This window comes from Vipera ursinii, assembly GCF_947247035.1.
Source record: "Vipera ursinii genome assembly, chromosome: 10".
NCBI classification, from domain to species: domain Eukaryota; kingdom Metazoa; phylum Chordata; class Lepidosauria; order Squamata; family Viperidae; genus Vipera; species Vipera ursinii.
Window position 1 is genome coordinate 19,079,778 of NC_139520.1, and position 13,820 is coordinate 19,093,597.

The following is a 13,820-nucleotide window of genomic DNA, read 5'->3' on the forward strand; positions in this document are numbered from 1 at the left end:
AAATGTTCATGAAGCCTGTGGTGTTTCTGAGGCTGCATTCTAAGTTTCTGACACACAGTGAATGAAAGTAATACATGGGGGCCATTTTGCGCATCTCATTCTCTCTTTCTCTCGTTCCCTTTCATCACACAGGGAATAAAGAGCACAAAAATAAAATTATAAGCCTCGCTATATGGAATTTTAATAAGATGGGGAAAGGTGTCAGAAACGCTTCTAATGAGAACCCCAGGCCGGTGAAATTTTCCTCAGCCTAAGTCCTCATGTTCTGGAAGAGATGGGGAGTTTTGCCTCTTTTCCAAAACGTTTCTATCATTCAATACATAATTATGCCAGAAACATCACTTCTGAAAACCTCATTTGAAAATGAGGAAGCTGGTTACGAATACTTTCATGATTTCAAAAGCTTCTTATAATATAAATATTATTGGGAACACTAGAGAGAAAGGAAGGTGTGCCAGCATTTTTTAAAAAAACAAGTGTGAAATAGATGTTTAATCAAAAATGGTTGGTTTCCACAATCAATCAAAGACCCCATATTCACGGTGGAGGGATAGACAACCCAGCCTCTCTACAAGTGATAACATTATTGTCCTCAGGAACATCAAGAGAAGGAGTCAGAAATTCGAAACTGTGGTCCCAATTAGTCAACTGATGCTCCATCCTGTCATTTATATTCTTCTCAACAGCCATCTTGAATCTTCCCTTCTGCTTCTGATTGGCATCTGTGTTTCATTTCAAGACCTATGGAAGGCTTGGCCTCAAACATCGTCATGTAGAACTTGTTCTGCTCAAATGTAGAGGTGACCTTCATGGCTGAGTCAACGAAATGTATTATGATTTGAAACATGGATCTCTGAGTCCATCTGTTTGGTAGAAACCGAAGCATAGCAACATGATTTGTTTTAGTTTCTTAGTTGATTCATTTTCTAGATTTTTCAGAGTGTTTGCATAAAAAAAAGGTAAAAGAGTCCCTGCAGATTGTACCCTGCTAGTTGTTGCCAACTATAGGGGGCAGCACTCGTCTCCGTTTAAAGACCATTGAGCTGTCCAAAGACATTTCTGCGGTCATGTGGCCAGCATGATATCATGAAGCGTTATTACCTTTCCATCACAGTGGTACCTATTTATCTATTCCCATTTGCATACTTTTGAACTGCTAGGTTGGCAGGATTTGAGGCGAGGACGGGAGCTCACCCATTGTGCGGTGCTCGGGTCTCGAACCCGGGCTGCTGGCTTTCCAGTTGACAAGCCCAGCTTCTTAACTGCTGAGCTACCGCACACCACCTCTCATAATAAGTGTAATATGCTCTAAACAATCTTAAGGAACAAGAGAAAGAGCAGTTGATGTCCAACATTTTCAAGTTGTCAAGATTGAGAAACGCTAGGGTAGACCCATTGTCTCTTGAATTTTCACGGTCCAAACAGCTCAACTTAAATTGGGGTCCACAAGAAGATTCAGAAGAGCAGAAGAGTAAAAGGCATTTGATGCGATTCAAAGACCTTTCTCTTCGAAAAATAAGGGGAAAAGAAGAAAATCAAAAACACATTCATTAAACCCACCCCTCTGTGTGTCAAGAAATGAATAATTTACAGTGGAGTTTAAAAAAAAAATCTTAGATGTCCCCAAAGAACCTTTAATTGCTTCTTTGTCCATTCTGGGCCTCTTGCTTTTAATACATCTGACTTTAATCATTCTGTCAAAACTTTGGTGATTGCTTTGAAAGTCAGCCTTCAACTATGTTCTGTATCCTTTCTTCTTTGCATCTCACAAGTAGCTTTTACAGGCTCATTTAAGCAAGACGTACCTCTCAACCTCTCGTTTCCTCACGCTTCTTCAGTCTGCATTAGATTGCTGGTGCTCTGATTTTCATCTGGGCCACTTTGTGTTTCAAAGTGTTCACTTTCTACAACATGTCCTTAACTTGGGGCAGAGCAAATGTTGGAGAACTGACCTAAAAATGAAAAATATAAAATAAATAAGCAATTTAAAGCTCTTGTCTGAATCCTAAAAGAAAGTCAATGAACCATTGGCAATGCAGCAGATAGCAAATGAAGTGTTCTCGATTCTGATTGATTCAGAAGTAATCAATGCTGTTCATCAACCAACAGAGAAAACCAATAAATGCTGATATCGGTGTGTTATTGTTGTCCAAACAAAATGACTTAGTATTCACTCTTGACTGTTGCCCATTTGCAGATAAAGAAATTTGGGGCTTAACTGTGGTCATAAGTCAAGGACTACCTGTAGTCCTATGTTTATTAAGTATGCATAGCCTTCTGTAAATACAGCTCATCATACTTTAGAATGTTGCTCAAAAAATCAGTGAAAAATAGTGTAGCTTTTTCTGGGAGGAAGGCATTCTGGGAGGAAGGCATTCAGGCATTATCCATAAGTAACCTTTGGCCCATGGAAGCAAGATTTGGTGGCTCTTTCACTGGTGGTCAATCCCTGATCCAACTTCTTTCCAGAACTCATCTTCCACTCACCTGAATTCAGAGCTAGAGCAGATTGTCAGAGCTGAGATTTCAAAGCAAAAAGTGGATTGTAAATACGGGAAGCCCGAAGGGGGTGAGAAGCTGATGATCCATCTGCTGACCTTGTCAGGAAGGTCCACTTCGGCTACTTTGATTGTTAGTTGTTAAGTCAAAAACCTCCCCATATTTTCATTCGGCTTCCATGGAGCAGTGGGTGCAAAATTTGGGGGGAATTTGGCCTGAGCTGCCTTAGATGTCTTGCAGATGTCCAGTCAATTTTGTTTGTTTGTTTTGGAGGTGGGAGGTGACAATGGCCCTTTTAATGACTTCCCTGAGGGGCTAACGCTGTAGTCATGCCTCTCAAAGCTGTCCTCTTTGCTTATTTATGGCAGCTCCCGGTTATCAGAAACCTGGCAGTCCAATTAGCTTAACAATGCGGAGTTCCTCTGCCGGGCGTTAACATTATGCTGTCTCTGAGCAATGTAATCCCTTCTTAATGATATGGTACATTCCAAGCTCGCTATATTAATTTCAAAGGGAAATGTCAGTATGGTATATGGCAAAGAGTCAGCATTCGCTCCACAGGCCTTCAAGTCATTTAACGGTCCCGCTTCTCCTGCAAAAAGGTGTAGGAGAAGAGACGTTCCTTCATCCTGGCTTCTGTGGATCCTTGTAACAAAGCACTTCCCTGTCAAAGCCATCCACAACTCAGTGGTAAGTCAGTGGCTTCATGCAGAAGTTCTCCTGTTCAAGTGCCGGCATTGGTGGGTAGGTGGGGTAAGGATGGGAAAGAAGCTGGGAAGGAGCGCCATCTTCTCAAATTTTTTCTGAGATGCGCCTTCTCAATCACTTTTCTTCTTCTATGTTCTTCTATGTTGGTCCTGGGTTGTAGGAAGCCCATCAAACATGGGCTTATTTTTCTCATCAGGCTGGAACTGTATGTTGTCTTCCTCTTGCTATTGGGGAATTATGTTGTGTATTTTGCCTTCAAGATGAGGACAATCAACTCAGTTGAGTGGCACATAGATTTCAGCGGTGGCAGATAGAAGGAAGCGCCATACTCATCAGATACGAGGTGGCCTTGTGCGTCACTGCAGCTGACTTAAGCTATTTATTTTGTATCGTTTGGATGATGACATCATGATGCTTATCACATATCCCCCTTGCCCTCGCAAAATGATTCTGGCAGAACAATGGCACAAAATTACAAAAGGTACACAATGGCGTAATCAGACAAATGATATGAGTTACGTTCTTGCAACAGATGCCCTCAGGCAAACCACCTTGGCAACTTTATATGGCTGTGTACATGTTGTCATTTTGGCACCAGCACAGTGTGCTGCAGACAGCGCAGGCACCATCTTCTCACAACAGTCTGGAACAGCATCTGCTTATTATCGTTCTGGTCATCTTGATTCCTCTCAATAGGGACTTGCTTTTTCAGACTTGACATTATTCCTTGGATTCTCTGTAGATCGAACTTTGGTTTTGTTATTAAAAAACACCATTCAGAAACTTCTTGAGGTGAACCTTCAAAAATCATGGTTGCTCCATCACTGAAGGTTTTTAAGAAGAGGCTAGAGAGTCACCTATCTGAAATGGTATAGGTTCTCCTGCTTGAGCAGGGGGCTGGACTAGAAGACCTCCAAAGTCCCTTTCAGCTCTATTCTATTCAATGTTCTCAGGTCTGCTTCAGCCACTCCTTCCTTCCTTCACATGCTGAAATGGATTCTATAAATCTAAGCCTCTTTCTATATAGTGACCAAACCCTCCCCCCTCCCACCCCTGAAATTAGCTGGATTGATGCTCTCCATGCGTAGAAGATCCACATTTGTGGAGAGAAAAGGATCTCCATAAAGGAGTATCTCGCCAAATTCTGCCCAGAGTCAGTTGCTGAGAAGGATGGCTGTAGAAATTCAATAAATAAAAATTTATAGCACTGTCACCCTCCTTTGAAAAAAGAAGCAAAGGATGAACCAGCAACGCCCACCTTCTACGATTTGTTCTCAAATACTCTACTAAAAAAAAGAAAGAAAAAACTCTCATTTCATCACCTGAGCAAACATCATCTGTATAGATTAATTTTCAAGAAAGGTTTTTTGTTCATTTGTTATTCTGTCTGGTTACTCAGCAGCAGAGACACAAGGGACTCGTATTAAAATTCACTTCAGCCCCTCTTTCAAATTGTGTTAATGCTGAATTTATGCTTTCACAGGGGATAATGATGGTTGTTTAGCACTTCATCCCCATAGGAAATGGTTGTCTGTAAAATTCAGGTAGTGTGCGGGTATGAGTGTGTATTGTGTACCTGGATATAGAGACACACACATGCATGCATTCACATCCGTATTATACGTATTTCTGCATCTACCGCAGGCATGAACACATTTAAGCTGTTCAAAGGAAAGGAGGAAAGGAGGAGAGATTTATTGAACCATCAGGATAGCCTCCTTCTCTGCTTTGTCTTTTGTTCAATCTAGTCTTAAGACTAGATAAAAGGCGATGCAGATTTCAGAACCTCTTTCTTTTGCTTTGAGCATATAATGCAGGTAGTCCTCAACTTACAAACATTCGTTGAGTGCCTGTTCAAATTTATAACAGCACTCAAAATACAGCCGGTCCTTTCAGGCTTCTTCAAAAAAATCCAAATTATTTGCCAGCCTAGGGTGAAAAAAAGTAACACAATATTAAAATCCCATCAAACAATAATGAAAAGCAGCATATTGCATTTGTTGATATTTTTTTTCATATGGTAAGTATAACCCCTACAAACAAACAAAAACAAAAAAGTCTTTTGGGGGTCCTCTATAATTTTTTGAAAGGGGAAAGAGTTCTGAGATAAAAAAAAGTCTAAGAAACGCTGCTTTAATAGATTTCTTCCAGTTGTACTAGTCAATGTTTTTTGCAATGGGGAGTCACTAATCTGGTGGGGGGAAAAAAAACTCTTTTCTAGGATCAGAGATGTAATAATAATAATAATAATAATAATAATAATAATAATAATAATAATAATAATAATTATTATTATTATTATTATTATTATTATTATTATTATTATTATTATTATTATTATTATTATTATTATTATTTCTACAGTTTTATTTCTACTTTGCTACCAGCCAACACACCTGGACTATCTCTCCTTCCATCGTTTTTTCCCCTGTGGGAATAGACTGTTGATTACATATATGCATGATTTATTGCAGTAAGGAATCTATTTCTATAGGTGTTGATCAACCCACCCTAGATGTTTAGAAAGAAGACATCACATAAAGCCTGACACCCAGAGACAACAGCAAAGAAACCTTGCATGTTTAAATAGAATAATAGCGAAAAAGCTCCTAGTTATTCAAGGATTGGTTGTAAGTCGCTTTTTTTTCAGTGCAGTTGAATGAATGATTGTAAGTCAAGGACTATTTGTATTCAAGTTCCATTTTTTTTAAGTGCTCACAGAACCCTCCTTTGAAACTGGCATTGGCTTGTACAGGTAGCCCTTGACTAAAACAGCTCAGTTAGTGATTGTTTGAAGTTACAATGATGCTGAAAAAAGTGACTTATGACCATTTTCCATACTTATGAGCATTGCTATGGTGAGTTGGCCAAGGTGAGTTGGCCATTGCAAGTTGGCCGTGGCGAGTTGGCCATGGTGAATTGGCCATTGCAAGTTGGCCTGCACATTGCATCTTGGTAAATCATAGAGACTAAATTGTCCAATTTTTGAGGGTTAGCCATCTCATGAAAAACACCACTGATTACAAACAGGTATTCATATCTCTGATAAAAATTGCTCTGAGTTCCCCGAAAAAGGAATGCAACATATTTAAGGAATTTTCTGCATATTAATACTTCTATTATTTTTCTGGATAAGGGAGCTGTATTCCTGACAAGTCAATTCATCTCTGTGGTCCTGGAGATTATCATCTGTCAGCGTTCTGTCCTAAAATGGAGATGGGAAAAACCACTGTCCTTCAAGAGGCAGTGAATATACCTTGCTTGGGGGTCCTTAATGAGCATCACGCTAAGCAAATCTCCTGGATGGGACTAGCAGTTATTGCAAGGAATTTCCAGGATATGGTTGATACGTTTTGATCAAATTCAACTCAGCTTATTTAGCCTAATGTGGGCTGAGCATCTGCGATCTGTAAATCATTAGACTGGGATTTTCAGGTAGCCATTGATGGGAATAAGACTATCTTCACCACGTGTAGGCTACTGGTGCCATTTCTTCTGCAAATTGGCTTCTCTTATAATGCTTCAAGATTAGTTTATGTCCTGGTTTGCTGATGCTTCTGCAAATCATTTGTCACAATGAGACACAATGGGGGTGAAACATGTTCTTTGTTGAGAGTATTCTCCTTCTTCTCCTTCTCCTACTTCTCTTTCTTCTTCTCCTTTCCTCCTCCTCCTCCTCCTCCTCCTCCTGTTATCAACTTTGAGGAGATTCCACCATCAAGGGATGCTAGAAGTTGTCATTTAGGAATGCTTGGAGGATTGAAGTTTCCCCCTCCCTCCTTTAAGCTCTTCTTCCACTTTGATTTCTATTTCTTTGGCTTATCCTCCTTTACAGCCATCCATGGGCATCATCACCTAATCCAGGGGTGTCCAACTGCCGGCCCACGGGCTGGAGCATCACGAAGAAACCGCGCCCATCCCATTGTCGGCAATGGGAAAAAGTTGATTGATTGATTGATTGATTTTTTAATTTTTTTTAATTTAATTTAATTTTAATTCCATTTATATCCCGCCCTTCTCCGAAGACTCAGGGCGGCTTACAAGCTTAGCAGTAGCCTTCATTCTATGTATATGCCTGCTTGTTAGGGCTTTCACACACACACACCAGCGGCATTATTACAAAGTCAGCTTATTGCCCCCAACAATCTGGGTCCTCATTTTACCTACCTCGGAAGGATGGAAGGCTGAGTCAACCTTGAGCCTGGTGGGATGCGAACCTGCACTAGTTGCAGGCAGCTGGTGTTACTTAAGGAGGCATTAGCCCACTGCTCCACCAAGGCTCTTTTTTACTCTATGTTTTTTAATTTTTATTGTTGTGAGCCGCCCTGAGTCCTCAGGGAGAAGGGCGGCATATAAATTTAATAAAATCAATCAATCGATCAATATCATCTAGGAGAGCAGATCTGAGCAACAGCCTCAAGATTGGACAAAGTATTTGCATGTGGCTGTAGAAAAGAAAAATTTCAGAACCTTTTTGGTCTCCTCAGAAGCTCAAACCAAAAGGGCATTTCTTGGGTTGTACCTGTGATGTGCTGATACCTCAGGCAGAGTTTTAGCTTGATATGAATACCGCCATGTTTCTAAGTGTAAGTAAGGTTTGAGAGATTTGGTCTCAAGGCCATTGATAACGTTGTGGTCTCTGGGATTTTGAAAGGGGAAAACCAAGTGCTTATTAAACACTCGGGTCCTAAAAGTTAACCCTGTAGTGAAATACTATTATTTGTCTTTGGCTTCCTCCCATGACTAAACTTTGAAGTTTGGAAAGCTTTTGGAGCCAGGAAAGATGTAGTAGCTTCTCAATAAATATGACTTATAAGGATCTAAGCCCTGGCCCAGCCTTTTAATGGCTGTTGTAACCCTGTAATTTTCAGGAATTGATAAATCCTATATCTATATATGGGATGCGGTGGCTCAGTGGGTTAGGACGCTGAGCTTGTCGATCAGAAGGTCGGCAGTTTGGCAGGTCGAATCCCGAGTGCCACGTAGCAGAGTGAGCGCCTGTTACTCGTCCCAGCTTCTGCCAACCTAGCAGTTCGAAAGCACATAAAAATGCAAGTAGAAAAATAGGGACCACTACGGTGGGAAGGTAACAGCGTTCTGTGCGCCTTTGGCATCTAGTCATGCCGGCCACATGACCACAGAGACGTCCTGGGACAAGCGCTGGCTCTTCGGCTTTGAAACGGAGATGAGCACCGGCCCCTAGAGTCGGAAACGACTAGCACGCATGTGTGGGGGAACCTTTACCTTTTACCTTTATATCTATATATATAGAGAGAAAGACATTTCCTCATGGCTGACACTTGGTGTACCATAACAACGGAGGGATATTGTCTTTAAAAATAAAATCTGTTTTGACATGAGGTTGATAGGACTGGTGCATTACAAATAAAAGTCAGCGAGATTTTGTTGTCGAGCGGGAAATTGCTTTCTAAGGAGGTAAATTACCTGTTTCTGTCATGACTATTAAAGAAGAAGAAAAGGTTGCAAGCAGGGCTGGGATGGCATTTATTTCTGAATATTTTTGCGCTGGTTAACAATGTAAGTTCTATTCTTCCCAAGTGGTTGGAGAATATTTATGTGACAGCTAGTATTACCAAGAAGTTCTTAACCTTTGTGGAAAGTAGATTCCCCAGGTCATAAACTGTTCATTAGATCTCATTGTTTGAACCCTTCTTATCTGATTTTCATCCTGACTTTAGGACAGGAACTGCCTTAGCTGCCCTGGGGGATAACTTTCATTAAGAGATGTAACCTGTTCTTTCTCTTCTAGCCCTGTGCCTCCTCTGTTCCTAGTCCAAGTACAGGGGGAAAAAACCCACTGAACAATGTAGGCCTCCTCAGCTCTTAAAAGATCTATTGTAATCAGAGACAAGATAGAAGAAAGGATTACAAAACACAAGAGCTGCAAGTGAAAGAAGATATTGTCGTGGTAAAATTCCATGCATGATAAACAGTAATTGTTCAGTAACTTTTTATGTGCTCTTAAGAATCTTGGAGTGGTGAAGGGTACTTATCTGTTAGACTATCCTTAAGAGTTCCTGAATTTTTAGCAGTGGCTGGTTTCCTTCTGTATCTAGAAAGCAAAAAATAAAGATGAGATTCCGGGGTTTGTTTGTTTGTTTTAGTAAATCTCAATTCCCTGGAGCCTTTACGGTACAGGGATGTAAGATAAAGCAGCTTGAAACCAATATAAATGTATAGCGTAGGTAAGATCTTAGGTCCCAAAGGTGCTTTTCAAAAGGCATCTGGACTTCCTTTGTTTTTGTCCTTGAAGATGTTTTATTTCTCCTCCAAGAAGCTTCTTCAGTCCTGACTGAATGATGGGAAATGGAAGGATTTATATTCTGTCGTCTGGTTATTAGCACTCTGAAAGTCGGTTGTTAGTTTGAGGCCACTGAGGGGTTTGCCTGCACGCTGAGGGTCACTTGAAGGAGACTGCAAATGGGTGTGAAAACTTCTTGGGACTTTTGTTGTACACAAGAGATTGTGTCCCTCCCCTTCTGTTGAGACTGGGCTGCTCAACTGTCTTCAAGGGGGGGAAAAAACAAGGAAAGTCTACTTGCCTTTTGCAAAGCACCTTTGGATCAACCATGACCTCATGACTGAGAATCTAGATAGATACCAAGTTCTCGGGTCTTTCTAATAGTGCTACATTCCCCTCTATTTCAAATTTGTTAAGCAAACCCTGAGACCAACAATTAAAAGTAGCAATAAATTAATAAATTAATAAATAAAAACCGGGGTACGAAACCCTGTATGTAATCTAGCATCTCTGTTTCTGAGCACTAGGGGAAAGAGAGAGAGAGAGAGAGAGAGAGAGAGAGAGAGAGAGAGAGAGAGAGAGAGAGAGAGAGAGAGAGAGAGAGAGAGAGAGAGAGAGATCTTAGAATGCTTGAATTGGCCGTTAAATAAGCATGACTGACTTGCGTTGTGTTTGAGGCTAACAACTAATTCTTAAACCAAACTGGGTAACTGCTGGGTGTACCTTCGGAAGAGCTGGTAAATGGATACCCTGGTATCTGCGCAAACAAACTTATTGAAACAACATGGGGAAGTTTAAAAGCTGAGAAAGGGAACAGCAATCAGAGCCGCGTTTCATGCTGACATTAACCCAGTCAAAGATATCCATCTGCAGCTTTGTTTATTTATAACTGAGGCCATAAATCATACAACTGGATTTGATGACCAGAATGCCAACCTTAAATGTTAGCTCTGCCACAATGCAACTCCTGTACAAAGAAGGAACATCATGTACTTAATATGCCAGCTTTGCCAGGATTGGCATCTAATTGGGGGAAGAACTTGGCTGTGGGGTTTGAAGTGGCTCGCCCAAAACAAAACAGAAAGATTGGAAGAAGAATGAAAGAGTCTAGAGTCGCAACCCAATTTTTAGAGTCAGCTAGCAAGGCTGGCATTTTGAAGCAACGTCAAGGCTGTGCTCGCCTTTTCCCGTAAACCACTAACTGGAGTTTTCCTTGTGTCCTGTCCTTGCCATACAATGCCGGGATTTATATGAGCTTTACAAATCAAGGTAGGACCTAGGCTGAGTCAAAGGAATTGTGTGGGGAGGTCCAGATAAGGGCTTTCTTACCTGGTGCTGTTGCTTCTTCAGTGACACTGGATATTACAGTAGAAATATTTTTTCCTCCCCTGAGGACTCCTTGCCATTTAGATTACACTGAATCCTGATAGCCGTCTACAAACTCCCGAGAAGCAAAGAGCATCAAATGTTGCTCTAACAATTGCTTGAGGCTAGCAGTAAGTTGAGATAATTTTGGAGACAGAAGGGTATCCGAGCTTCAACTCAATCTATTATCTCTGGGAGGGAAGTGCAATCCTTCTTAACTGCCTTGGGGATCTTTGTTGTAGACCTTTGGAGACCCACAAATACCTCCACAGCATTTGCTTCTGTCACACAAAGAAGAGCACTCAGGAGACTGGAGTCCAGTGCTCTGTTCTTGCTGATCATGATAGAAAGGTTCAAGAGAATCCCACAGATGGGAGTATCTCTGCATTTGCTCAGAGGTTGCTGTTGAGTTAATTGCTCAGGCTACATTCTCCTGTCTCTTCTGTTGTATTTGGCAGGCAGCCCTCCTACTCCCATTCCTTGCAAATATGATCCCAAATAGAAGCTGCCACGTCCTACTCTCAAGTTCGTTTGAGAGCAAGTTAACCAAGCTCGTGGAAGCAAGTCATAAATAGTCTTCCATCTCTAAAAGAATACGAGAACCTTTGGTGCGGTTCCTGTCAATCAAGTTGGGATACTCCTCAAAGCACTGAGGCAGTACATCCTCTGTAAGACTCCTTTAAGGGAGTCCCAGGGTTTTGGTTTTTGGGTTGTTTTTTTTCATGTATGCTTGTCTAGACACATTTGTCTTGGGACTTTGAGTGAAATGAAATGGCTTTGCAAGCATGTTGGTGCAGAGATGATCTGGGAAAACCTTGGAAGTGCCTTCATTGAGCATGGAAGACGTTGCTGTCTCAGTGTTTGGAGGAACACCCATCTGAAGCTTTGCATAGTCCCAGTTTCTAGTGAAACGTGGAATCTGCAATCATCTGGATTTGTGGATGATATCTTAATTCTTCATTGGTTGCATATTGAAGCTCAAACCACATACTTGTCCTGTTGACACAGGAAGCCAAGCTATCTCTTTTCCCAATGAGTTTGTTTCGACCTTGTCAGACTCCCAAATCCATGGATGGTTTAGTTCAGAACTTTCCTGGGCTGTCGGTGAGTACAAAAGGAAGGGGTAAAAATACAATTGTATACAAAGATGGAGTGCTTAGAGCAGCCCTGTTTTGGAGGCACATATTTAGGACATTGTCTTTTAAATCATGGATATTGGAAGGGACAGTTAATCCTCCAACAATTTAGTTGGGGTTTTTTTTTGACTCAGAAAGAAGTTAGCTTAAGTGCAAACAAATGGAATTTATTTGAGCTTGCATGGCATTCTCACCCACTTCATGACCCATTTAAACATGTTGTGTAAACAGAGCCGAATTCATTTCAGTGCTCAAAACACATAGTCAGTTCCAATAAAATGATAAATGGAAGATCAGCGAAACAGCGAAAGAGAAGAAACATAAAAACATAACAAAGAAAAGTCATGGTCTGCAACTGTTTGTTTTGTCAAACAATTCATTCTTTTATTGGTACTTCAGTGTGTGTGTGTGTGTGTTTAAACGTGTGTGAGTTTGTGTAGTGTGGGTGCACTCAGATCTAGAATACAGCAAAAGAATCAAATAGAGGTAATCTTAAAGAAAGAAAAGCTGGAATTTTATCATGGCGCTTTTCTATGACAAACGGTGGAAGACGTTGCTTAAGTTTATAGGGTACTAAAGTATTTTTGCAAGCGAAGACAAATGATTTAAAACAGTGTGTTTAGTTCAAACAACATGGTAAACACGTAGTTTCATAGCTGTATAACCTATAAAAAAGTGACATTTTAAAAAATAAGATGTTCTCAACTCCAACTTCTTACTTTTTTAAAAAAATATTGTGCATGGTAATTTTACACTAATTAAATTCAATTGGGCAGTTGGAGTGCTGCAACAAGCATTTCTGAAAACTCCATTTTATTTGGTTTACTGTTTAATCAAGAACGCCGCAAAAGCGCAAAGGAAGCTGGTCCATCTGGTTAACAATTGCATTAGGCAATCGGGCATCATCCCTGAGGTTTTGGGAATCCACACCTCAAAACTTTGGGGCATTGCACTATTTCTTATCCCTGGTCATCATGGTTGATTTGTCTTTCCCTCCAACTTCTAACCTATGAGCAAAACTCCTCCAGCTCTTGAACATAGAGCTGGAAGGGACCTCGGAGGTCTTCTAGTCCAACCCCCTGCTCAAGGCAGGAGTCTTACACTGTCCCAGCCAATGGTTGTCCAGTCTATGTTTGGCAACCTCCAGTGAAGGAGCACCCACAACTCCAGGAGACAAGTTGTTCTATTGATCGATTGTTCTCTCAGGAAATTTCTCCTTACTTCTAGGTTGGTTCTCTGAGGATCTTCCACCCATTACTTCTGGTCCGTCCCTCAGGTGCTTTGGAGAATCAGTTGACGCCCTCTTCTCTGTGACAGTCCCTCAAGTACCGGAAGACATCTATCACATCCCCTGTAATCCTTCCTTGATTAGGAAGTCATTCCTCCAGCAGTTTTATCCCTTTTCCTGCATTTTATTAAAGAGGAATTTGGGAAAAGTGTAAGTGTTTCTTTGCCTGCCCTTCCCTTCCTATTTCACAGCTTAATCCCTTTTGCATCTGTGCTGGATTTTGCAGAAGCAATAAAGGGTAGACTTGTATTATCCTATAGCAAAGCATTCAGAAACCTAGTGTGGATGGCAGTAAAGCAACACCAGTGCAATCCGGAAAGTTGTTTTCCAGTTTAACATGTTAAGAAAGAAAAAAAAAATTACTCCAACAAAGACCAAGCAATTTAAAGAGAGCTCTTTGTCTTTTGAATTTATGTCTGTGTGCATATTATCTCAGGAATATCTATAAATTCCAAGTGTGGTTGCTGAGGCAAGGAAGAATGTGTGCATTTATGCCTCACCAAAACCACAAAAAAAATTAAAATAAATTCATCTTCAGAAAAAAAAAAGAATGGATGAAGTA